General features: G+C 36.3%; 1 long non-coding RNA gene across 1 annotated transcript; it reads left to right on the top strand.

Moving 5' to 3' along the window:
- The first annotated feature begins 17,194 nt into the window (after positions 1-17,194).
- On the top strand, positions 17,195-23,167 carry LOC125690782 (uncharacterized). The gene is made up of 4 exons (XR_007375792.1): positions 17,195-17,241; positions 17,698-17,947; positions 21,395-21,445; positions 21,683-23,167. It is a non-coding gene; the product is annotated as an uncharacterized LOC125690782 (long non-coding RNA).
- Positions 23,168-25,432: the final 2,265 nt, after the last annotated feature.

Here is a 25,432-nt window from a genome sequence, read left to right as displayed (position 1 = left end):
GGGAGAGGCCTCCCATCTAGAGATCTTCAGTCTCTTTCCTGCTCCCCGCTATTTCTGTGATGGCTCCTAGAAATTCCCAATGGCATCAGCAGTTTAACCATATTTTCTGCTTCCTAAATCTTTCTCTGCTTATTCTGAGGAATTATACTTGAGGAATTATATTTGATCTGCTTAGTGGTTATAAGCCTTAGAAAACAGGATCATTCCTGAAGTTGTCAGCTTGTTTACTAAAAAATCATTTCTCAGCACATCCTTGACCAGTGGCACGTGGGAAGGACACAGAAACATGCTTTCTCAAATCGGCCTGCTCTCTGACAGTGACTGTTGTGTAAAGGTCTATCATTTTATTTGCAGAATATATGGCTGAAGACTTGTTTTATAGCATTTGGTTAAAAAACAACAAAACTCTTGCACTGAAATAGGATAGGATTTATGTTTTTGAAACAATTGAGATTATTACTGATTATAATTTCATATTTATATTTCATATTTATTATGATTCTTTTCTTCAGTGGTGAAAAAGACCTTTCTAACAGCTTCATGTTGTAAAGAAACATTATGAAAGAGACTTCTCTGCTTTTAGGGGCCAGAAAGAGGGAGCAGAAACAGGCTAAAGGGACCACATGACAAAATTAATTTGAAGTCCAATTTAATATGGCTGGAAGTAAATACCACCTTTCTGAACCGCATATGGCCCAACAGGCTGCATCATGATAGCTTCAGCTCCACAGGCTCCTTGGGGAAAGCAGAGAGATTCTGCAAACTGCAAAGGACTCTGTGTGATTAAAGTAATCAGATGATGTGAGTATAAATGTAGTTTATACATCCTTGGCAAGCTTTATTACAAAGTAAGTTATAAGAGGATATTCGTATGCTTGAAAATGCAAATACAAATACCTTAGGGCTATCTCAGGATGTAGATGTTAATAGAGAATGCTGCTAGGAGTATCTGGTCTGAAAGTCATTCAGTCTTATCCATAGTGTCCCAGAGATGAAATGTTTACATTCAGTGAACAGGTATTTGTAGTTCATTGCCCACATTGTTTTTTAAAAATTCAATATGAATGCTCACTGTTTTCACTTTGCTGCTATGATTTTTCCTGCTAGCTGAAAGGACATCTCAGTACCAGATTTGGAGCCATAAGGGGAAAATTGTGGTCACCCACTTCCCTCTCCTCTCTGAGGACCTTCCAACTCACTCTTCTGAGCACAGCAGCAGTAACCAGCACCTCTACTCCTAGTTCACAAGCCCTGAAAGTTTTGACCTTACTACTGTCTGATCAAAGTTTGCTCCTGACTTTGCACTGCAAAAGTCTCAAGAGCAGTCCACTCAAATTTTGCAGAAAACCTGGCCTTTGATAGTTTTCCTTTGAGACTGATTGCTGATTCTTATGATTGGATTTGAACCTATGTTCCTCAGATATGCTTCTCTTAACATTTATAAACAGGAAGAATGAATGTACAGAATTACTGCAGCCGTGCAACAATATGCAATGAATTACAAACAAATTTTATGGCAAAATGCAGGCACCATCATCCCTGATATCTTTTTTGCCTGCAAGGTTGAAAAGCATTTTTATTGAATGTGGTTCTTACAATGTTCAAAGGTGAATATGTTGTAACACTTTTTAACTGAACAATTCAGTTTTTTGTTTTCTTGGGAGAGCTGACTCACTTGTCCTGTACTAAGATGAACCAATCATTTTAGACAATCCCTGACTGCTGAAAGTTTTGAACCACTTCAATTACTATGGTTTTGATATCTATCTTTGACTAGAAAGATAATAGAAATACAAGAGAAAAGCAGCAGTTAACCACCACTCTATTATCAGCAACTCTGAGAAAATTTCCAGAACTTTTACCAGCTCTTCAACATTTGTGAACTATTGCTTTCATGGTCAAGGAATACCTCCGTGTGCTTACCCTTGCCCATTATCTCCCTATTAATTTTCTGTATTTTTCCATTCTGCTCCACTAAGAGACACTGCTCAGCAAAAGCTCTGGTTGGTAAGGAAGTTGAGCATGTCTTATGGCACACTTTTTTTTCAGCAATCTCTTCCCTAGGCTTAGCAGCTGTCAATGATATAGAGATTTGGAAGTTTCCTGCACATATAGGTATGACATAAAAGATATCCTGTGAAGGGAAGAAAATAAGAAGGAAAGCTAAATTGCCAGATGCTATTTTCAGATGAGATACTGGTTGCAAGCACATATGCAGTCCATACAGAAAATTACTGTTCCAACCCAGGAACAAGAAAAATAGTGCAAATGATGTCTCTTTTAAAATCAGCAAAAGGTTGAGAAGGCAATCATTAAGCATTGAGAATTAGAAATACTCTGCAGATATGCTGTATTCAAGGCAGAATCATTTTTAGGTTCTTTTTTTAAAAAAAATAAATCTAGAAACAAGTCAGAACTGCTGAGAGTTACTTTGGCTTTGCTTTTAGAAAAGTAAATGCGTGAAATTATAATAGCACACTATACTATAAAAAACAAATAAACTGATTTCAGCTCATCATCTGCTGAAGCACTTGGTAAAATATCTGAAGAGAAGTCAAAAATTCTGTGAGATGCAAGTGAAAATGAGTGCCTCACTGATCTTCATGCGTGGGAGAAACCAGTAACATTTGACACAGAGAGAAAAATTATAGTGCTCCATTCTGGAAATGTTTCTCCTGTGGTGACAGTGTTGACATTCTACAGAAAATAGCTAAAGTTTCTATTTATGCAGTAGAAAGAATGGGTCCCACGTTGCAAATCTTTTTTCTTTCTTTCTTTTTTTCTTTTTTCTTTTCTTTTTTTTTTTTTTTTTTACATCTTATCTATCATTTGTGGGAACACTGATTTTATACTTTTATTTCCTGGTTGATTTTGATATCTCAGTTCAAACGTCTCAATACTTTGTAGAATAGAAAGGAAAATATGAAGGATAAATTTCTTCTATTTCAGCAATGTCTAAGTAAGAACAGGATGAACAAGAAAAGAACAAGAACAAAATTCCATCCTGGAGATGTTTTTGCTTAGGGAAATTCAAATCTACCCAGCTTTAAATTTTAGTTATAATTAAAGTACCCTTTTCCTTCTTCAAGTTCTAGAGAGAAATCTATGTCACTGCCAAGTCTCAATGCTGGTGAAATCTGCAGGAGCTGTTCTACAGGGACGTTACTTTATCGTATTCAATACAGTTACCATTATATTTTAATTTCTTCCAGTTATTATGCATTGTCATTCTCCTTTGCTTATTGTTTTCACACTGCAGTAATGGAAAGAGCTGTCATAGAAGAACTGTAGGAAACTAATTGGGAATTATTCAGTGTGATTAATTAACTGTAATTTACTTTGTGACATTTTTCAAAAGAATAAATGCTTTCCTAAAAGAATTAAAGTTGTTGCATTTAATTTTATCAGAGTTGCTTTCTTCTGAACATAGATGTTTCAATTTCCTGTTTTATCTAGCACACAGCATAAACTATCTATAATCTATTTGCCACATTCACTGCTATGTTATACCAATTAAATGCTGGTAGAAGTTAGTGAAATAAGGAGAAAAAAATCTAATGACTTGAACATGCAAAATTGTAATTAAATGTAAATTAAATATATTCTCCATATATTTTGATTCTAAGGCTTGCAAAAGTTGTGTAATGTAAATTGAGAAAACAATATAATTTGGCATTATTTTATGGTTTTAAATATAAAGAAGTATAATTAATTAAAATATAGAAGGATATTAAATTCTCTGCTTATATTTAATGGGTTTATATATGTGAAAAACATTGAAGACAGAATCCAACAAATGCTATTTGCAATGCGTATTCTTAAAAATTAGCTTAATTTGTGTGATCATTTTTTTCTTGTGATTAATTCTGTGCCTCGCTGAACTTCTATCAGGGAAAGTAGATTGTATTAGCTCAAATTGGATGAAAACAAAGCATTCAAGCTATTGGAAAGAAAGAAAAAGGGTAGGACAAGATATCTTTCTTCCAGTGAAGTTCTTCAGTATAAGAGTTTAATTCTTCCTGTGAGTCTTTGTTATTGTTACATAGCAGCTGGAGGTATATAAATAATTCTTATTTTGTCTCTGGCTAGTTTAGTACTGTTTACATTATGGTTGGTCTACTTTCATCAAAAGTCTTTATGTAAGTATCTGTGAATTGTGAGGTTTTATATGTTCAACACTTCTTGCTTTATCAGTCAACTACGTATTCCTTTTCCTGGATGTCCCGGAATATCAACGTTGTAATTAGCCCTAGCCTTGCCGTATTCTCAGACAATTTAAAACACTGGACTTTGTTTTTTTGTTTCTTATTCATGTATTTCTTATACATGTGAGCACTAAAAACAAATGTCCAGAACATGTATAGGGAAATATTTGTGGACTGACACATTTGTTAAGAGAAGTGGAAATAGCTATTACTAAGATTTTTCAAATTTATTCAACACAGAGTGTTGCCTTGCATTAAAGGAAATGCAATTAAAAGAAATTAGGGTAGGAATTTCATTGTTAAAACTGGAAGCAAGGAGTAGAAGATGAGTAAAAATGAAAAGTCAGGCAGAACACTATTGAACGAAACAACTAAGAAACTGGCCAGCCCACTTGATGGTACGTCTCTTTTTTCAGGTGCTGCAATTAAGCTGCTCACAAAAGCCTGCTTGTCAGATGGCAAACTGTTCCTAACAAAGACAAAAAAATGAAAGAAGAGAAAAAAATTAATGTCACAAGCTTTTCCTGGTTCTAAAAACACTTCTGTGTACATCATGAATTTATCCCTATGAACCTCAAAGAAGACACCCAAAGTTTGAAACCCTGAAAAACAGCAGCCCCTCTGCTTGTTGGTATAAGACACTGGGGAAATTAAGCAGGAATGAAAGCCAGTGTTGTATCAACTGGCTTAAGGTACTAGCTTTTATACATGCTCTTATAATGTGCAAGAATCACAGAAATACTCCAGGGTAAGTACCAGAAGACAGATCAGTCGTCCTGATGTTGGTGTTTGGTGTTACTTAAAGTCAGTAATGCTAATGAAACCCATTTCTAGCCTGAAAAACAGAAAAGGAAAACTAAAACTTCTAAGTTCCTGCATTGGAAACAGTTTTGTACTTTGCATATTAATTTCATGAAAAAAGTTATTTTTCCACTGAAATTCAGTGGCACAGACTTCGTTTAAGAAGGGAGCGTCGTTTTAAAAAATATTTGATACGTCATAAAAAATTCTCTCTAATGGATAACACATTTTTCAGAATCTTGCTGTATCTAGCTTGCTTCACTATTGGTAAATCTCAGGAATATGGCAATTCTGAGAGAAAAAAATACAAGAACATCAGAAAATGAAAGTTCTAATGTTTATTTTTGTCTTTCCTCTGCTAAATCAAGTAACAAGATATGAGAACACCATACTTGCAACAAAATCTCTAATGTGAAAATTAAATTATACATGAGCAACTCATCCATGTTATAATCACAAAACAGCATACATTAGAAGCATTTCATTTACATTGCTGTAGCTTGTCAATGGTTCCAAGAACTCCAGAACTTAGGGTAAGAATAAATAAATACCATATGATCACAACTCTATTTCTTCAGACTTCAACCACACAGATAAGTATTTTCACTGGAAAAATAGAATTAGGGAATACACTGTATAAGTCTTCATTCTTGTTAAACCTGACAGTTACTGTCACAGAGTCACACAAGGTTCTTCTCCTTTTGTCAGCCCTACATTTATAGCTTTTTGATTCACAGCTCAAACAGAAACATTTTAATAAAACTCTAGTGTGTGTGTGTTGTATTTTAAGGAAAACTATTATTCATAGAAAAGAGATAGGGAGGGGAAACTTCCCCAACAAAGATTATCACATCTCCAGTATTTATCTTCACTGCTGGCCTGTGCTCAAAGTTTTGATAATGATGGTGCTGTAAAAAAGCAATTACTAAACGTGCAGGTGCTCATTTAGAAGAAGAGGAAAAGAGGAGTACTGCCCTCTCTTTTGAAGTCAGTACTTCTTAGTTTTTTAATTCTGCTACTTGAATTGTTCTGTCAGTCTCTCTCACAGGTTAACAATTTCTGGATGGTCTCTGCCTGCCTTTATTTTTACCCAGTTGTTACCAGTCAGCCAACTAGCTCCATTAGGTGAGTAGTGGCTTTGCCATTTGAAGCTTTCATGACTTTTTTCAATTTTTCTCAAGTCTACTTCTATCAGTCAGTGGCACATATTCTTTAAAAAGTCTTCTGCATAAGAATAAAAGCAGCGTTCCCTTGGTAGCACCAGACCAGTTTTCTACAAAGACTTTTTAGTCAAACTACCATCATACCTTCTACATTAGGCCACTTCTGAGGGAGTTAGACACTCTAGCAGGACACTGCCGGTCACCTGCAAACTGATACCTAGAAAGCGATACCTGAAGTCCTACATGGGCACTCTCTTTAGTTATGCTTCATGAATTATAATTATAATATAATAATTCAAGTTGTCTCACTGATCTCTTTTTAATAATGCTACTACACTACAATAGCTCTGAGACAGACACTTGGAGACTAAGTAGACATGAGAAGCTAGTTTAAAACTAGACAAATGCATAGACTTTTATGTTGTTTTATTTATGTCATTTACCCGACGCTTAAAGAACTACTATACCTTCCAATAGCCATATTCCCATAAAGTCTGTCAGAGATGCTGCCATTATGTGTTGTGCAGCTGTTACACCATCTTCTGCTAATGATGTCATGACATGGGCTGTCTTGTTCAGAAGTCACTGCAGAATGAATACTGTAGCACCCACTGTTCATGGGTTCATTCATACCCACTGTTGCTGCAGGCTAATGGTTAAAGTATGTTCTGGATGCCTTGTGCTACCACAGCAAAAAAAAAAAAAATCTCCAGTTCAGTATAAGATGCAGAAAATAGGATATTCAAATCCCATTCTTGCAATCCTCCTTGTTATTCCTTCTTAGAGTCATGATCTGGCTGCTCTCTAATAGTTTCTTGCTGAAGATAAATCCTGCCAGGGCACCACTCAATCTTGCACCTACCATTTCTCTTCCAAGAGACGTTCTCTTCTCTCAGCTGTTGCCAATCTGTTAGCTAGCTGTGAGCATCAACACTTCTGTTTAATGTCTGTTGTAGGGTGAAACATATAATGCTACTGTGAGACTGATCTTGGTTTTGTAAATATATTTTTCCTATTTAAGAATAGCGGCTATATCCTTTCAGAAAGGTGCAATCAGTGCTTCTTTTTGTGACTGAAGGTTTTGAATGTAACGTTGACCACTTAGAACTATGGACCATGAAAAACAGAGCTACAAGTTGCTAGAGGATCAGCATAGGCTGACTTTGAAGCAATTTGATGCATTGTTTTACTGCAAATGCTGCTTATCTGGTAAAATACAATTTTTCCTAAAGGTAAAATAAATAGTTCAAGAAACCCTTTATCTTTGCTTTTGTTTGTTGAATGGGCATCTTTTGACTACAGTCCGTAACATTAACGCAAAATTGTTTGTGAGGGGTTGCCACACTTTTGGAAACACTGGATTGCTCTCAACTTTCTAATCTGGAGCTAAGCTCTCTGCTCACTTTCCTTTTTAATACTTTCAGAGATTACTTTTAATCAATTTTAAATTTCCACTGTCCAAGTTTTGCTTCCCTTCCTACAGAAATTTGCTAAATTTCCTTGCAGTTTTGAAGTCTGTTCTGAACATTAACAACAGTTTTTATTGGTTTTGGATCTATATTGCTGTAATACTTTTATTACCCATAGCAGTGAAGTTTCATTTGCTGTATTTTGTTTTGTGGATGAAAGAGTTTGTTGCATAGTCTGGCAAATTATCACAACTTCTTTCTCTACTGCAGCAGTATTATCCTGTTCTGCATCTTGTTAGTCTTTCCTTCCCGGATCAGCCTCAGAAAGTGATCATTAGGAAGTGGAAATTTTACTGTTTCTGTATTCTCCCTAGGGACAGTAGAATTGCAAATGCTTGTTGAAACGTGTAGCTGTGCTCTGGATTTTTCTTGTTCCTTGAACTTTAGCAGTCTGCAGCAATTCCATCAGAGCAGGGAGATACACAATCAGAAGAGCCTGCTTTGCTAGGAATTCAAAAGAGATTGCATTCTTTAAAAGCCAGCTTTCAATCTCCTTACTTCTTTTTCCCATTCAGTAGTGCTTACAAACCCTGTTAATGATCCTGGAAAAACTGGCAGATTGTGCTGCCCATTCAAGGATGAGGCTTTGCTCTACTGAAACCCTTCTATTAAATCAAGTTTCTATTTGCTCTGTAGCTAAATCACAGCCTGAGTGTTGCGCTTTGTAACTGTTTATTATGTGCATAGTTTGCTCTGAAGAAGCTCAATTGACTCTTAGAGGAAAACTTCTAATTTCCATGCTTGCATCTTGTTAATGTAAGCATACATTCAAAATGACATTAAAACCATCATTTGACAATGTAAAGTGTGTTGCTATGAGTGTCTTTGCACAAAAGTGATTAAACTCCTGTCCTCGCTCCTTCTCTGTACTTATGACTGATGAGTAATTTGATGGGATTTATGCCCTTTTAGGAACTGAGCTGAGCTAATGGATTGATTTCAGCAGGTTAACGACCATGTAGCTGTTGGCAAGTACTACTATTCTGTTCTCTCACCCTGTGGTTGACAGGAACTAGAAAAAAAAAAGAAGAGAAAAATGTTGCACCTGAGAACTGCATTTCGCTTAAACTCATACCATAAACTTGTTAGGGATTTTAATACTGGCTGATGTGCTGGTAAGACTAACATTTGCCTTGCCAAACTGTGAAAGAAATCTAGTGAATTTAATATTCTGTTGGTTTGATTTTTTTTTTTTTTTGGAGGGGGGAGGGAGGGGAAAATCTGATGATACAGTACTGGGCATACAGCATTGTTGTGTCAAAGAGATATTTGTCCAAATTCAGCTAAATTGGTGCCCGATCCTGCCCCTGTGGCTTTCCTAAGGAAGTCATCAGTACAAAGAGGTCAGGTACTTTCTAACAATCATCTATACCACTCTGAACTGATACTTTTCTCAGCCTTTTATGTAAAATTCTAAATTGAATGTAATCATGACATATGTTAAATCTTGTTGATCAAACCTGACTCAGTCAGAGATGGAGGAAAACAGATCTTACTAAATTCAGCCATAGAAAATCCCACCATACAGCCTCCTGGAGCTGTTTCCTTTTGAGTTTCATGCTGGATTCTTATCTTACTTTCCCTGCAGCAGACTATTCACATTTCTGAAGAGTATTTTAGCCAGACCCAACACTTTTTCAAAACAGTAGGTATTATGTTTTATACATGTGTAGCTACCAATATTTTGAATTTTTTTCAAGGTGACTCCCATTTGAGCAGAAGTGTAAGTGCCCTAGGTGTGCATAAGCTCACACTGAGAAATGGTTTATATGTATTTTAACTGTGGCAACACTGTGAAAGGCAAACAGACTAGCAAGCTATTAGCTATGGAGAGTAAAAAAGATAGGATTTCATACTAAATACTAAGATGGATTAGTGTTTCTACAAAAAGCTCTGGAGACAATGTGTTCTCTCTGAAGTGGTGAGTCAGACAATTAGGTTCACAAAAAGCCTTTATTTAAAAAGAAACTTTTATCTGTTCAAGGTATGTTCAAGGAATGAAAGCACAAAATTTGCTGGTTGCAGCTGTGTGGTGCAAACACCTACCCTCTAGCAATGGTAACAAGCTTTCTTACAGTTATCTTATTTTTCTTACCATTCCCTTTTTATCCCACTTGGATAATCACTGTATCAAACAATGACTTCATCCTCACTTTCAAAATCCTCTACTGTAAAAGAAGGAAGATGTTTTAAAATAAATTGAATGTCTCTAGGAGCTGGAATAAAAAAGGTTTGGAGGAGGGACGTGTAGCTACTGGGTAATTCTGCTATGCACAGTTGACATTTATTAAAGCCTTCAAGTCACTTGTGCAAATCATCTGTAGAGGTTCATCTGTGCTTGTGGCAAACCTTCAATCAGTCCTATAAGCTTTTATTCCTGAAGTGAATCAATACAGAAAGAGTTATTTTCAAAAAGGCCAAGTCATCTGTATTCTATTTGCGCTTAGAACATTATTTTAGCTTCTTTCCCACAGAGCAAATAGCAGCAGCAGCAAGACCACATCTTTTCATATCTACATGGGGAAAAGGACAGTTTAGTACTTTTGGCAAAGATATAAAGATATTATTGCTTTAAATATTTGAAGATTTAAAAAAAATCTTCCTGATAAAAATACAAAAGAGAGAAGATGGGAGTAGTGCTCTTTGAATTGATGTAGCGGTATCCATTTCAGAAGAGACTGCATGGCAAACCTTCAGAAGGACAGATTCTGTGAAATAACATAAATGTTTTGGCTTTCAAAAATGAACTAAATCCCCTTACTGTAAGCTTGAATTAGCCCAATCCAGAAACTGATAATACGGCACAATACCTAACACAGAACATTTTTGCATCTTCTAACTGAATGGTTATCTAGGGATTTGGGGATGGCAGGAAACATTTTTATTAAAGCATTTTCTCAAATTTCAGAGAGAAGCTAAATTTAACTACTAGCTGCTTATGCAGCTAGGCATTACTAGTATGTATATAAGGTACATTTTGAAACTAATAATAATCAGAAGATCATTTGTATGAACACATATTTTATTACACTGCTAAGAACCTAATACCACTTAAAATAAATCTGCGGGAAGATTTTAATAGCTTTAATTGATGACACAGTATCTGTGGATTGCTTAGTCCAACAGACATAGCACAAAGTTATTTATTTATAATACATCAATAACTGACAAAGCATAGATTTCATACAAATGCTTTTCTGTTTTTGTTCTTTTTTTCCAGATAATATTCCTTTTATTATTATATTGGATGATTTTTCTAAGTGCCATCACAGGGTTAATGCTGATTATCACATCACATTAATTTGGGTATTAGGAAGAATTTTTTTTCAGGAGTGGTGAAGTATTGGAACAGGCCATTCAGGGAGGGCGTGTGTAGATGTGGCACTGAGGATCAGGGGTTAGTGGGCAGTATTGGTGGTAGGTGAACAGTTGGACTAGATGATCTTAGTGGTCTTTTCCAACCTTAATGATTCAGTAATTTTCAGTGGTATAAATGAGAACTGAATTGGTACAACATTTTTTCTTATTTGGCCAGGATGTCAGATGTGCTTTCTCAGTCCAACTAGCACTGATTTGGATTAATGAAGACTGAAGATGAATGAAAATGGGGTAAAAGTAGGAAAAGAATTGTGGGATTCAGCACTTCATATTAATGCATAAAGTTTCCTTCAAAATTTCATTCTATGTGGTTTAGTATTTATCTAAAATAAGGTGCTTTGAAATGAGGATGAAAAAGACAGTCTTTTCACAGCCACCATTGCGGAAGTTTTCAGAATATCAAATGCATATCCCAGAACATCTTCTTTGAGACAAAGAAGTGAATATAATTTCAGAGCAGAGATGTAGCAGTCCTTTGCAGAAGCTGCGGAGGAAGCTCCATCCTGCAGCTAATGCACACAGCAAATGACAGTGACATTCTGGGAAGTCTGGAAATAGCATATAATCATTTTCTCTTCAGTTGGAGCAACATACACATTTATTTCTTGTAAGTCTGTTAAAGAAAGCAGAGTCTTTTGAAATTTAAGATCAACAGAGATGCTTCCAGGGAACACAGCAGATGTTTGGTGTTTTATTCTGACAACCTACATCCTATACTACTTCTTTATTCTACACTAATTTTTTAGTCTAGAAATGTTTCTCCTAGGTTTACCTGTTGGCTTTATAAGACTGGAAAATTTCTGTATAGACTGGAAAAAATTATTGTATAGACAAAATAATTGAAACAACTGGTGGACTTGTATATACATTCTTGCTGTAGCACTCAAAAGTATCTAACAGTTCTATTGTAGATATAGCAATAGGAAGATCTTCTGCAGAAAGGTATCTGCTAGTCCTTGATTATGACTCCTTATATTGAAAGGGCAAATGAGCATCTCCATTTTACAGAAAAAGTGCAAGAGAAAAGTCAAGAGAAAAATTTCATCATTCTTACTGGATTAAGAATACAATGTACAGTAAACTTCAGAACTCAGTTTAGCTGCAAGCTAATTTTTCCAAGTTACTTTATTTGTGTATAATGCAAACAAAGCCTAGACAAATGTTAAGAAAAATAAAATCTCTTGTCAGAAGTTTTGTAGTCTACTGGCTTTTCAGAATTATAAGACTCAATGTCAAATTAACCCTTTGAATTGCTTCATTCTAAGAGTATAATTAATTTTTCTTTCATATGTACGTATGTGTATGACTTGCTTGAGCTTGCGCTGAACATGTATTCCTTAACTGGTTTAATGCTGCCAAAATATATAGCAAAAATAAACAGCAGCCTGAAGAGTCCTGCAGTGAAAATCTTCCTTCTCTATTTCCTTCATCAGACATATATCAATTATTAACCAGGCAGAAGGTGCAATATCTTTTTAGGTCATTGAATCAATGGATAATTGTGTCTGGCATTTCTGTTTGCAGAATGGTATTGCAAGAACTTCCTAGTATTCATTTATAAAAAATGACTCACCGGCTAGCCCCTAACTTAGCACAAACAAGTCCATTCTGGACAGATGGGGTGTGTGCCCTGAGACAAATATACTAGAGTAATATTCAAAAATCCTAAAAAGTATCAGATGAATTCTTAAAACAAAAGAATGCCAGCGCTATAATTACAGCTATATGGCATTTTCTGTTATCTGTATAGTAAGCCATTTATCTCCAAAATTTCAGTTGGAGCTTAAGAGAAATTCAGTTCATGAGAAGTAGCCAGCCTCTCACCACATTATATGTTCGTAATTTCATAGAACAGAAATATGTTCTGATGTTGCTAGCAGTCTGAGAGGTTTTTTGCACTTTCATAAAGATGCAGAAAATGCAAGATGGGCCCAAGTTTAGTTTAGAGGGCTCAGCTTGCTGGAGGCTCTGAAAACTTATCCAAAAATTTTCAGAATAAAGCTTGGCTATGCTAAGAGCATTCTCCACTTCTGTTCCCTGCATCCACTAAACAGAGTTCAGGATGACAGGTATCAGCAGTCCAAATTAAATCATACAATCATAAAATCATAGAATGGCCTGGCTTGAAAAGGACCACAATGATCATCTAGTTTCAACTCCCTGCTATGTGCAGGGTCACCAGCCATTTGACCAGGCTGCCCAGAGCCACATACAGCTTGGCCTTGAATGCCTGAGATGGGGCATCCACAACCTCCTTGGGCAACCTGTTCCAGTGCATCACCACCCTCAGAGTGAAAAACTTCCTCTACACAGAGATAACACAGGAAATCTCTGGCAGTTCTGAGAAGAGATTTGAATAGGTTAGCAAGGGCTGACTGTTGAATATAACACATGAAATCTATTGCCATAAGTTACAAAAGCCTCAAGACTGTATACGCACGTAAGCTGAAAGCTTGTTCAAGTTTCTGTGCAGCAGGTAGTGTTTATTAATAATGGAATTAATGTGTGGTCATGCTTCGTGTTATAGTTAATGCTTCCTGATGACTGAGTGCTTCAAAGACAAAAGTACTTTGTTTCCAGGGTAGACCGAAAATGCTGCTACAGACTTTTAAGCCTTTTATAAAAATCAAGATGTGTTAGAGACACTAGCAGAAACAAAAACTATTAGTAAGACACAGAAATGCTGTACATACTGTGTTTTTGCTGTGGCACAGGTTTACAAAACCAAGACCTGTTAGAGTATTTGATGGAAATAGATATGAAGCAGTTTCAGAATTTATCCTGCTTGAGATCTGGTGCCATGATGAACTTTTTATGAGGGGGGTCTCTAAATTCAGCTAGCTATAATAATAGTCAGTTCTAAATTGCTTGGGCAGGATGGAGAGAAGTACCAACACCCAGCACAGTGGCTCCCAGAAGTCTCTACCGCGTGCCCATACTGGACAGTCTGATCTAGTGGTTAGCAATCCTGTCTACGGAATAAGGGTTGGAATTGGATTATCTTTTAGATCACTTCCAACCTAAACCATCCTATTCTATGACTACCTCTATAGTCACTGCTCCCTATAAACATCTACTGTTCCTTTAAATATAACGTTTTGTTTTGTATTCACTTTTATTTAGCTCAATAGAGCAGTATAAATGTGTGAGCTGATCCTGACCATTAGAGCTTGAAAATGCAAATTATGTAAGAAGGTCACAGAAATCATGGATTATTTTTTTAAAATGCCCTTATATATTTTTATACTTCTTCAATAAAAGTTCTGTAACTGCAGTGTTTTGCATAATGAACCAGAGGTAGTTGTAGGCATAGATTTGGGTGCATGTAAATACACTTTACTCTCTCTAATCTTCTTCTATCCCAACAGGAAATCACCATCCCAGTATAACTTCACAGCTGGCTCCCAGCTAAGCTCTAAGACTACACGGAATAGTTGCATTATGGCATACATTTAAGCAATAAACTACTAAACAAGTGTGAGCTTTGTACAGGCTGTTACAGCCAGAGAAAAGCAAGGCATGGACCTCAATAGTTAGAAATTGCCCCACCATTCCAAAACCAGGTAAGCAAAACCTAGAAATAGTAGCCAGTACAACCAAAAGTTCAGATCACAAGAAAATATCATGGTAGTTAAGGCAAAGTTTAAGATCAGATCAAACAATCCCTAGAGAAGGCTACAGTGGAAGACTGAGACTAAGCCAACAGAGATACCTTACTAAGGTAACAGTACTTAGTAAGCTAACAGCATCTTACTCAGGATCAACTGGCTCTAGGACTATAGATTGACATCATACCTAAGCTAGCAATATATTTCCTCTAACATAACAACCCTCTTTTAGAGGGTTTAGTTAGAGGGTTTTGCTCCCTGGTTGAACTTAAACAGAGCTCCAGAGCACATGTATTTAGGGGAGGCTTCAGATGAGGCTGACTGGGGCCATCTAGCCCCCTTGGTCCAGTTATCGTACTGATTACTTGCAATAAAAAAAAAAAAAAAAAAAGAAAGGAAGCTATATACTGCAGCAGCTTAAGATACCTGTGCCAGCCAGAGAGCTATTTGGGCTTCTTGCTTTTGCTGTCTCTGAGCTGTATGGCTCTAGGCAGCCTTCACCTGGTAATGCTTGACTGGGAGCAGCTGAAGTGAGTAGAGTGGGAGCACTGGAATGGAAAAGACACCTGTCAGACCTTCAGATCCCTTTTGTACCTGGGAGGGGTGATTAGCAGCTGACTACAGCTGTGTGTCCTTTCTTACTGCCTGTGCTCTCAAGGCAGAGGGAGCTTAAAGCATATGTGTTTACATTCTTAATGTGTATTTCTTGTTGCTATTTGTACAGCTCAAGCCTGGGGGCTGCTGACAGGTCCTAATTGCACTGATCTGCCTCACTTGTGGCTATCCCTCTGCCTGCTCTTTATGCTACTGCTCATGTATTATTTAACAATAATGCTCTCTTCTGTTTTTTTTTCCTTTTTTTAATCTGATTTTTTTTTTTTTTTAATTGGGCTAAATCCATAAGCCTTCATACTTAGGTTTTCTTTAATTGTTTGTTTTGAAACTGCATTAGAATTGGAGGATTCTGTGTTGGAAGGGACCAATGAGGATTAAATTCTACAGTTTAATTAGGTAATATGAGCATGCTAAAAGCACTCAATTTTCATAGATGTCATGCACTCACGCTGAGTTGTTGACGAGCTTTTAGAAAATTAGATCCCAAAAGAAATTGTTGATTTATGAAATATCTCAACTTTACGTGAATTATTAATGAAAATTGTTTCTAATATGAGGGCAGCTCTGAAAGTAATGCCTCCTCCTTTATGATGTTGGCCCATGACATCAGAGGCAGATGTTGGTGCTATGGTAGTAGAGGCTGAACCTTCCCGCTAATATTCCACTAGATTTTGTTGCTGTGTGACAGCTGGCAGCGAGGAACAGTCTGATAGAATGGTGTCTGATGCGGAAGTGTATATGAAACATAGGTATGTCATTGAATTCCTTCATGCACGAAAAAATGGCACCCACTGACATTCACTGATTCTTGCTGAATGTTTATGCAGACCAAACAGTGGATGTGAGCACAGTGAGCACTGTGATTCAACAGTGGTGACAGTGGGTCACCTCCACTGATGCACACAAGTGCAGCATGCAGGCTTTTGTTCATTGTTGGTGAACACGCATACCTTCTGGTAGTGACTGTATTACAAAATAGTGTTTTGTAGCTGAGAATTTGCTCTATTAAATAGTGTTGTGTTCTTTGTATCTATTGTACTTTCCATGGAAACAAATAGGAGGCACCTACGTACATCTATACTATTGTTGCAAAAGGACAGACATCTTCAGCAAGAAGGCTTTAAACCTGTGTCAGCCTCCTTATTTTTTTTTTATCTTAAAGGAGAAGTCAAAATTTTAATTCCTCTTCCAAACAAATTGACCATAATCTCATGTTTTCAGTTCTTGCCTATGCTGTATAACCAACTGCTAATATTAATTTGTTTCTGTACCTGTAAGTGTTTTTGTAAGATCAGGTTTTTCCCACAGCTGGGAGTAGAAAGAAAATGCTGATACTTTTCTTACTGGCAGCTGAACAGTTTCTGTTAGGCTTTGTGTCTTTAGTATCCACTTCCTGGGGGCTACCATCTTGCGTAAACTTGACTAATGAGCTTGCCATTTCTGAGAACAGTGCTTGTCTCCTGCTGATAGGTTCTGTGTATGCTGGTGATCAAGAAGAGTGTAAACCTGTATCTGGTGAATTCAAAAACTATTTTCACTGTTGGCTAACAGCTTGGTAATTTGCAAGGCAAAAACAAGGGATGGGGAAAATGACAATGAAAACATGAAACCACCAACTTGTAATGCATCCCATAGATTATGGAGTCTGTAGTCTAGGGATGTATAAAGAACATCTTTCCCCATGATACTTGTAAAAAGACCTTAACAATATTTTGGGAAGCAGACAGTTGTAAAATACACAATGAACTCTGTATTGCAACTACTGATTTTTGATGAATCAAGCACTGTATGGGAACTGTTAAGTCATGGCCTGAACCACTGATTGATCACCTGAGGCAAGGACTGAGTCAGCCATGGGAGTACAGGTGAAGGCAATTCAGCTGTGTGACTGGAAGGGGTGGAGCCTGGCTGTACCTCTTTTAGACCCCCCCCCATTTAAGTGCTGACCCCCACAGGGGGAGGTTGTCTTTCTGGAGATTTCTTCTTTTGGAGTTTTTTTACTGTAAGTCTGGGACATGGGTGAGCATTTCATTTTTGATTATCTCTTTCCACCATGATAATCTTTCTAATGATAAGCCTGTAAAATACTATTCTAACCACGTCCCTATTCTAAGTGTACATTTGTTAATTGTACAAAGAACTTAACTCTTTTTTTCTAATCACCACCCATAGATCATCAGGTAGATTCATTGTTAAAAGAGCTCAGTGAGTCTTGTTAAGTATAGTTCTGTCAGTTTCAAATAAACAGAGATATAACCTGGGGTGTGATAGATTTTTTTGATGATCTAAAAATCTAAAATTTTCTGATTTCCATTAATATTTATTATAATATGTAAGGCTGCAGTACAATTTTGATTTCCTCTTACCTCCTAGGCTTGAAGGTGCTATCTTTACATATCAGACCTATCTACTGTACAGTATACTATCATGTGTAATCTAATTCCATGTCATTTTCAAGGGAGAAGAACTCTACCAGTCTGGAATTACTATCTGTGGTTGAATTTCTCTGTTAACCGTCCTTCTGTATGGGAGCAGATGTAAGATAGTTAATGTATGAATAAACATCCCAATGAAGAAAATACTAAATTGAAAGAGGTTTTTCCCTGCTGAACAGTCTGAATTACATACAACAGTAAACAACAGTAAGATGCTTACAAAAGAAGTAGATGCAAGTATTGTTCTTTTAAACTCCGCTACGTATATAAGATGTGAGTATGAGATAATACTTCCTGTAATAATATTGTCATGGGTTTTTTTCACAAGGAGAAGCCCTAAGACAATAATACTGAGCAATGCTATTAGATTCATTTTCTGCAACTTAATTTCCTGTAGTTTAGAGTATCATCAGATCTTGCATTTCAAGTAGTTCTGTGTACCGTAAATTGGAAACTGTTTCACTGAGATCTCCTGATGGTTGTTTTCCTAATCTATTGAGTTGTAGATGAAAATATTGATATTAGCTTTATTAGGTGTCTGTAGAGGGAAACATTTGGAACCAGATAGTTCATTCTGCCTAGTATAGTAGCAAAATGCAGATCTACTAGCCTTTAAAGAAGGTAACTCAAAAGCTATTTTGCGTTTATGTTGTCATTTTAAGGAAGTGTTCTAATAAAAATGTATGAAGCCTATATGTCTATGATTATTTCTATACTTACAACTACCATTGTGCAATGTCAGTAAATAATTCTGAGAAGTGGCTTTGTTTTCTCTGAGACGACAATAGCTGGCTATCATATAACAGGTAGCTGGTGTTCAGAAAGTCTCTGGAGGATCTGACCAAACTCTTAAACTGAATAACGCACATACGGCTTGATTATTCATTCAACTCCAAAAAAATTTATTTATGGTAGTTTAATAATGATAAATAACCTACATGAAATTAATTGCAAAACAAACTCTAGAAGAAAATCAAATTTCAGTTATATTTCAGAATGACTAAGATGTACTCAGTAGATCTTGTATTAAAGGTTGGTCTTAATTTGATTGCAAAAACCTTTGTTCAAAAATGCTTTTTTTTTTTTTTTTAAACAGAAAGTGTGTAAAATGCATTTTTTGAAGCATGAATGTTCAAAGCTGAAAGCAAACTTTAAATCATCTGCACAATGCAAAAGCACAAGTAGTCCTCTGGCGGCTAGTTTTGCAAATCACCTTCCTCTTAAATTGATCAGGATCGTGAAACTCACAGCTGAATCGAAGTCAGGTCTATACTTTGATCTGTGTTGGACTAGTTGATATGCAAGTCAGAAGATGATTTCATTATTCCATATGAATAAGCTGGGTGACTGAGTAATGCAGCATGAATTTCAAACTGTATTACCAATGCATTTGAATAATTTGCAAATAATTGTGTGCTAGTAAATTTAATTTGTAATTCTTTGGAAAGTTTATATTACTTTATTACAGCCTTTTGAACCTCCTGTAAAGATCAGGCTAAGACTTAGAAATGCAATATCGAAAAGATTCTGTATTAAGACTCAGCTTTTGTGCCTCTGAATTTGTTTTACTAACACTGTAATTCAGGGAAAATCACAAGCTGAGAGGTTATATTATGAGAAAATACTTACATGTGATTAATCATTGGACTTACTGTACGGAATGTATCAAATGGGATAGTAAGATGCAAAATGAAGTTAGAGTTCACCCTACATGCAAGGCAAGTTTGAATATGCAGGGTTTTGGTTTGAGATATTGTGTTTTGTATCTTAAGTCTTCAAATCAATTTATGTCTATATACTGGAATATTGAATGTTCATCCTTCAAAACTTTTATTTATTTTGTCAGAACTATTTCATATTCTGCTCTTTTCATTACTGACAAGAGTGATCAGTGTAGGACGAATCCTGCCTGAACTTCCTTAAAGAAGGTTAAACTGACTGGAAAAGATTTCGTATTTGAAATACTTAAAAGTAGAGACATAAAGTGTATTTCCTGTCTTTGAATTAAAATAAAATAAAAAAATAGGTGGGGGAAGAGCATGAACAAGTTTTCCCTTTCTGGGATTTATCTCAGGTTATGCCTTTTTATCTCACTTAAATCTTAAGTTATCCAGATAACTCATGTCATTTAAATAGTGGCACATCTGGATCATTAAGTTTTGTAATGTTTGGGACTTAGCAATCTGGAATAAAAAAAAAAAAATATGAAATTATGGGTTTGACACATGTTGAGCAGGGAAAAACTAGGTTTTCTTTCCACTGTAGGCCCAAATAGGGCAGGTTCTACACATGTACAGTTAGATGGCCATATTTATCACATGGATACTCAAAAATTATGCCTTCTCTAGCTGTTTGCATCTAATTTCAGTTATCTCAAGAATATTTCTGTGCATAGAATATTAGAAAGTGATTAACAACTCAATGTGCTTTCATCACAAGGCTATTATTTTCAATGCTTTGCTTGCACAAAGCACATGCAGCTGTGTGCTATTCTTCCATGAAGCAGCAGCGCAGTGTCTGGTCATTATAGTAACCTAATGTGTTAAATTATACCAATATCATAAAGCAATAGTGATTTAAAATATGAAACTGCTCAGTTGAAAAAATTAAATTCCCCAAAACAGCTCCCTAAGCCTTTCATTGGATGCAACAGATGTTAACTGAGACTGGGAGCCTATTATGACTTTTGGTCAAACGTTCATTTCCTGAATTCCACTTATAATTTATTCTTTTTCATCAAAAGAAGTAGATGGAAGAGTAGCAGACCACTTAATGAGCCAGGTATTAATCAACAGTGGCTCCCACTCCCCTACACGTATACTGTGTGTGAGTCCTCCATGGTGGAATGACATTATTATATTTTCCTTTCGGTGTGGAACAGGAAAGGGTAAAAGACTTCAGGAGGGGATACTGCTTATGCCTGTGAAGGTGGTGTAACTTATGGCATAATATTTATTTACCTATGATCAGTATATTCACTTGAGTTATTTTTGTGCCAAATCCTACTGGAATGTACATCTCAGGGCATGACTGACTGAAATTCTTGCACCCAAGCGAATGGGAATTCAACATCTGCCATAAGGAACTATTTGAAGAGATTGGAAATATCAGTATGGCTGAGGATTTCCCAACCTTCCCTTCACCTTTGTTTAGATGGAAACTAATTTTTCACTTATAAGCAGGAAAAAATCAAGCTGCCAGGAAAATTAGCTTGGAATAAAAGCCAAGCACATTAGTTTATCCAGGAATAAGGGAAGATAATTAAAATGTTAGTAGTATAAGTCAGGTGTGTATGAAAAAATTCGTATTTCTCTTCCCAGTGCTGACAAACAAATGGTGATTTTTCCAATGAGTTTGGGCTGCTAATTAAAAATATGTAAGTTGACTAAGTTATTTCTATGTCTGATGCAAAATATATTACTAGTCATATAGGAACAGAGGGAATTTTTTTTTATTTTTTTTATTTTTTTTAATTTTTTTATTTTTAGGAAGGTTTCAATTAGGGCTCTTTAATCATAAAAATAATCAAAGAAGTTGGCCATCTAATAAAGCAACTAGAGGTGACAACATGTAATAATTCAGAGTTGTTGCTACTAGGCCAGAAAAATTAATCACGTGGTTTATATTTCTAGCCGTTTTTCTTTCCATTTCATAACTGCTCCCAGAAGCACTGAAGAGTTCTACAGTAAAGTAAAAGAGATTCTGGTGCTTTCTTTGCAGGTGAATCAACTCTGCAGGGTGAACATAAACAGCACTGGCAAATATCGACATGTAAGTGGAGAGCATGTTCCAGCCTATTTACTTTTAAAATCATTCTTAAGGTCTTCCACCTTGCCACCTTGTACCATGAATCTGAAATACAAATAAATTTGGAAATGTGTTTTTATTATTAAGTATTGATAAATACTAAAAGAAGAGAAAATGATTTGTGAAAATTAGTTTCTTGAATCAATGCTTTATTTTGTATGTACTAATTCAGTGGAATGAAACACATTTTTTTTTTTTAAGGGGATTTTAAAGGACCACTTGGAACATGAAATAAGTATTCACTGTATGTCCTACTGAAGAAAGAAAAGCATGATTCAAATCAGTTAAGCAGACACTAAGTAAAGCCTAGACCATTTGCATTCTTCAAGACGACAGCAGTAAAGACAACTTGTCACTGTGTTGGTATCAGTTTACATTGAGTTGAGTGATCCAGACCAGTACTTCCATGCCTTTGCTCTCTAATGTCCATTAGGAAGGACAAGAGATACTGATATTGCTTCACTACTCACTCAGAGAAAGTGACTTCAATGTTTTTAAATTCAGACTGCATTTTGTTGAAGGAAAAATTTTATTTTCCTGCATTTTATGTAGGCTGTTTGCACAGTTTTAATTGATGTAAGAATATTAGAGTTCTATTTTTATGGCTACTCAGAATGCTGAATTCCCTCTGAATACAAATTGCAACAATTTACATGTAGCCTTTAGTATCAGTTGGCCATATTCATCTTATAATTATAATATGTTTGTAGACTCAGGCTTTCTGGATTAACGCACTCTACCAGAAGACTGAGTTTAACTGTATGCTTTTTACTATGATCTTGGATCACAGGAGGATTATCCCCTTTATGAATCTCAGTAAGACTTTTGCTATTGGAAAGAGGTTGTTGTTTCCCTTCCATAGGAGAATCAACTTGTTGACTGATAAAATAGCCAAGGAAGGCACTAATTCTTTTTAGCATCTTTTGTAATTCAGCACTTTACATAGCCGAAGGGACTATTGTGAGTAGGAGGAGAACTCAGAGTTGCCATAATACTATTATTATTATTATTTACAACAAATGTGTCTAAAAATAGATATTTTGGGTCTCTTTTTTTTTCCTCATAGCATCATTCAAGTGCATTCCTTGAAGTGAAAGTAGCATTGTACTTGGTACAAAAATGTGTCCCAGGTTCTGTACCATTTTATTAACATCAAGTGACCGTTATCCCTAGAAGTATTAAAGTCCATCAAAGAATGAGTAAAAATGATGCAGCAGCACCAGAATCTGATTCCAATCTTGATGGGAGACTTATAATATGCAGTGACCTACAGGAACATGTGTAGTCACTTTGCCACCGGAGGTGTGTTTGGAAGGGAGACTTAGGATTTCTTTACTTGGAGTCTCCTTTGGTTTGTTTTGTAAGCACTTTCGAGAATGCCTAGCAACTTCATTTGATTCACTAATGGATGCTGCTCTTCATGGTATTGTTCTGATTTGGAGGTTCATGATTCTGTTGTTGTTTTTTTTCTGTAAAAGGCAGAATTACATTGCAAACGTAAAAAGATAATGTAGCTTTGTTCTCTCAATTCATATTCAAAACTCATTTTTTAAATATGAAATAGAAGTAAATTTGAGGGCTAAATTTAAACCATTTCCTGAAGTTTTACTTCTGAAGTTTTTTATTTTTAACCCATTTACTAAAAAGCAGAGGAGGAATAGGAATTTGATATCTTTCTTTTTTTTTTTTTTTTAAGATTATAAGCTTGGGGAAAAAGGGTGGGTTTTTTTTGTTTTTTTTTTTTTGACAGTCATCTTGTCAGTCTTGCATGCCTTTCAGACTACTGAGATAAAATTTGGAAACAATATGGACATTAGCACCATTGTCTACATCTGCAGATGTGGTGGCTGTTACCCTACTGTTAAGAATTTAATATTACAGCTCTTACAATACTGGCTTCTCTAGAAGGATTCAGCTTTTGTAGTTAATATGCAAGTGCTGGATGAGAAGGCGATTCTGTCTGAGTTTTCCTTGAAAAATGATGATTCCCAGCTGGAGCAAATGAAAGATTTTAGAAATTCTTATCGCAGTCATCAACTGAAAACCGATTGCTAACATATCTTTCTGTGTATTTGCAGAGCATTTTCACAGGTTCACAAGGAAAGACAAGTTAATCTTGAATCCATTTACATGAATACTGAAGAACTCTGCAGACTTGCAGAGGGGCTATTATATCTAATATCTCCCAGTAATTCACAGCAATTTCTATGTGTAATTCAGTAATCCTGGTTTATCCCAGGGAACGCAGAAACCTACAGAAGAACTTCTCCAAAAACAGAAGTATTCCTTCTGAATAAGCCCAGCTGTTAAGGTTTGTGTCAGAGTCTCGTATATGTGGTTTGATGGGAGTGGTACCTGCAGTATGATGATGGTGCCTAATGTGGCAGCGCTCATGGGATAATCATTAGTAATTCCCTGTTTCTGGTCAGGAGTGCAAATCTTAGCAGTGTCGTTTGAAAAGCCGGACTCTGTAGGGCAGAGAATGAAAAGTCCACGAGCACCCGAAATTTTATTAGAGGGGTCTGGAAATCAGAGGCAGTACTTTCAAGTTTCAAACCCACATCTTAAGCTGCTGCATCTGACAGGGTGCCTCTTCTTATTATGCTATGTATGCCCCTAACTTAGTGCAAGTGAAAACTGGAGCATGTAGCCTAAGGCAATGCAGAATAGCATCAAGATGAAAATGTATTTTCTTTCACTAAACTACTAATCTCTTGCCACTACCACATTGTACACAGTTACAAATGCTGTGTTATTCTGAGAGCATTTGCACCATAGGATGGGGGGAATGTTCTTTATTCTGGTAATAATTAGAGGAGAAAGACTGTGAGAAGAGATGGAGGTGGTTAGCTGTTGGTTACTTTGCTGGGAGTAGAAAAATGAGGGAAGGCTGAAAAGGTCTGTTTATTCTACTGTCCTGATAAGAGAAGGATCAAGCTGTAGACAGACTTATCAGCAAGCTTCTCAGCTCACAGCTGCTCAGCAGCAGCACTGTGAAAGACATAAAGTACCCTCCAGCAGGAAGGTGTGTCCTCCACAGAACATTCATAAAATCAGCAAGAAAAAATGAAATGCAGCTTTGTGCAGTGCCCTCTGAGGCAAAAATAAAATAATTAAGAGACATGGGGGACTTACTGGCTTCTCCTTGGGATACATGAATATCTGTTTTCAGGGTATGTTGGCACAAAGCATTTAGAAGGGAAATGTGGACTACTGGGAAGCTCTTAAAAGCACATCTCTGCCATTCAGTATACAGCTGCATTACTCAGATTTATAAAACTTGGACCAGCCACTTATAGAGATGAGTGTTAGTGATGCACCACAAATGCTGTAGCTTGAGTATTGGTGTACAAACAGCACATCAGTGTTTGTCCTTTGTAGTTGTAAGGCAGGAACTGGACAGAAACCAAACCAAAATCTCATGCAAATGGACTGGGCACCTTTTAGGTGCATAGGAAGTATGAATAGGTGAATATATGGCTCTAAGTGACCATTGAAGCTTGATTACAACAAGCAACTCAGTGTCTATGAAAGAGACCAGAACTCTCTGGTTACCTATCAGCATGGCTGCTGCCTCCGTGCCTTGAAATACATGGCAGTTCTGCTGGCCAGGTAACAGTGACTAGTGGAGCTCTGTGTCTGCTTTTTGATTCTGTGAGCAGGTAAATGGATCAAAGATCATTGTATGCACAACTGAATTTTTAATTAATTTCTCTGGAGAAAATAAAGCATTTAGATTCTTTAGAACTGCTGAGCTTTATAACACTAAAGTCTGTTTCCTTTATCAGAACAATTTTATTTCATATTCAGGACACAGTTTGTTTTCATCAAATATATTGGCAGATTGATCAAAATCTGAAGTTGGAGGTCCCACTGGTAGCTGCACAATGAATAAAACCTGAGAATGGCTCAATAAAACTGAATATAAGAACATAGTTACATAAGTTACAT

Source organism: Lagopus muta, chromosome 3 (genome assembly GCF_023343835.1).
Source record: "Lagopus muta isolate bLagMut1 chromosome 3, bLagMut1 primary, whole genome shotgun sequence".
Taxonomy (NCBI): Eukaryota; Metazoa; Chordata; class Aves; order Galliformes; family Phasianidae; genus Lagopus; species Lagopus muta.
This window is presented reverse-complemented; position numbering and strand designations above follow the sequence as displayed.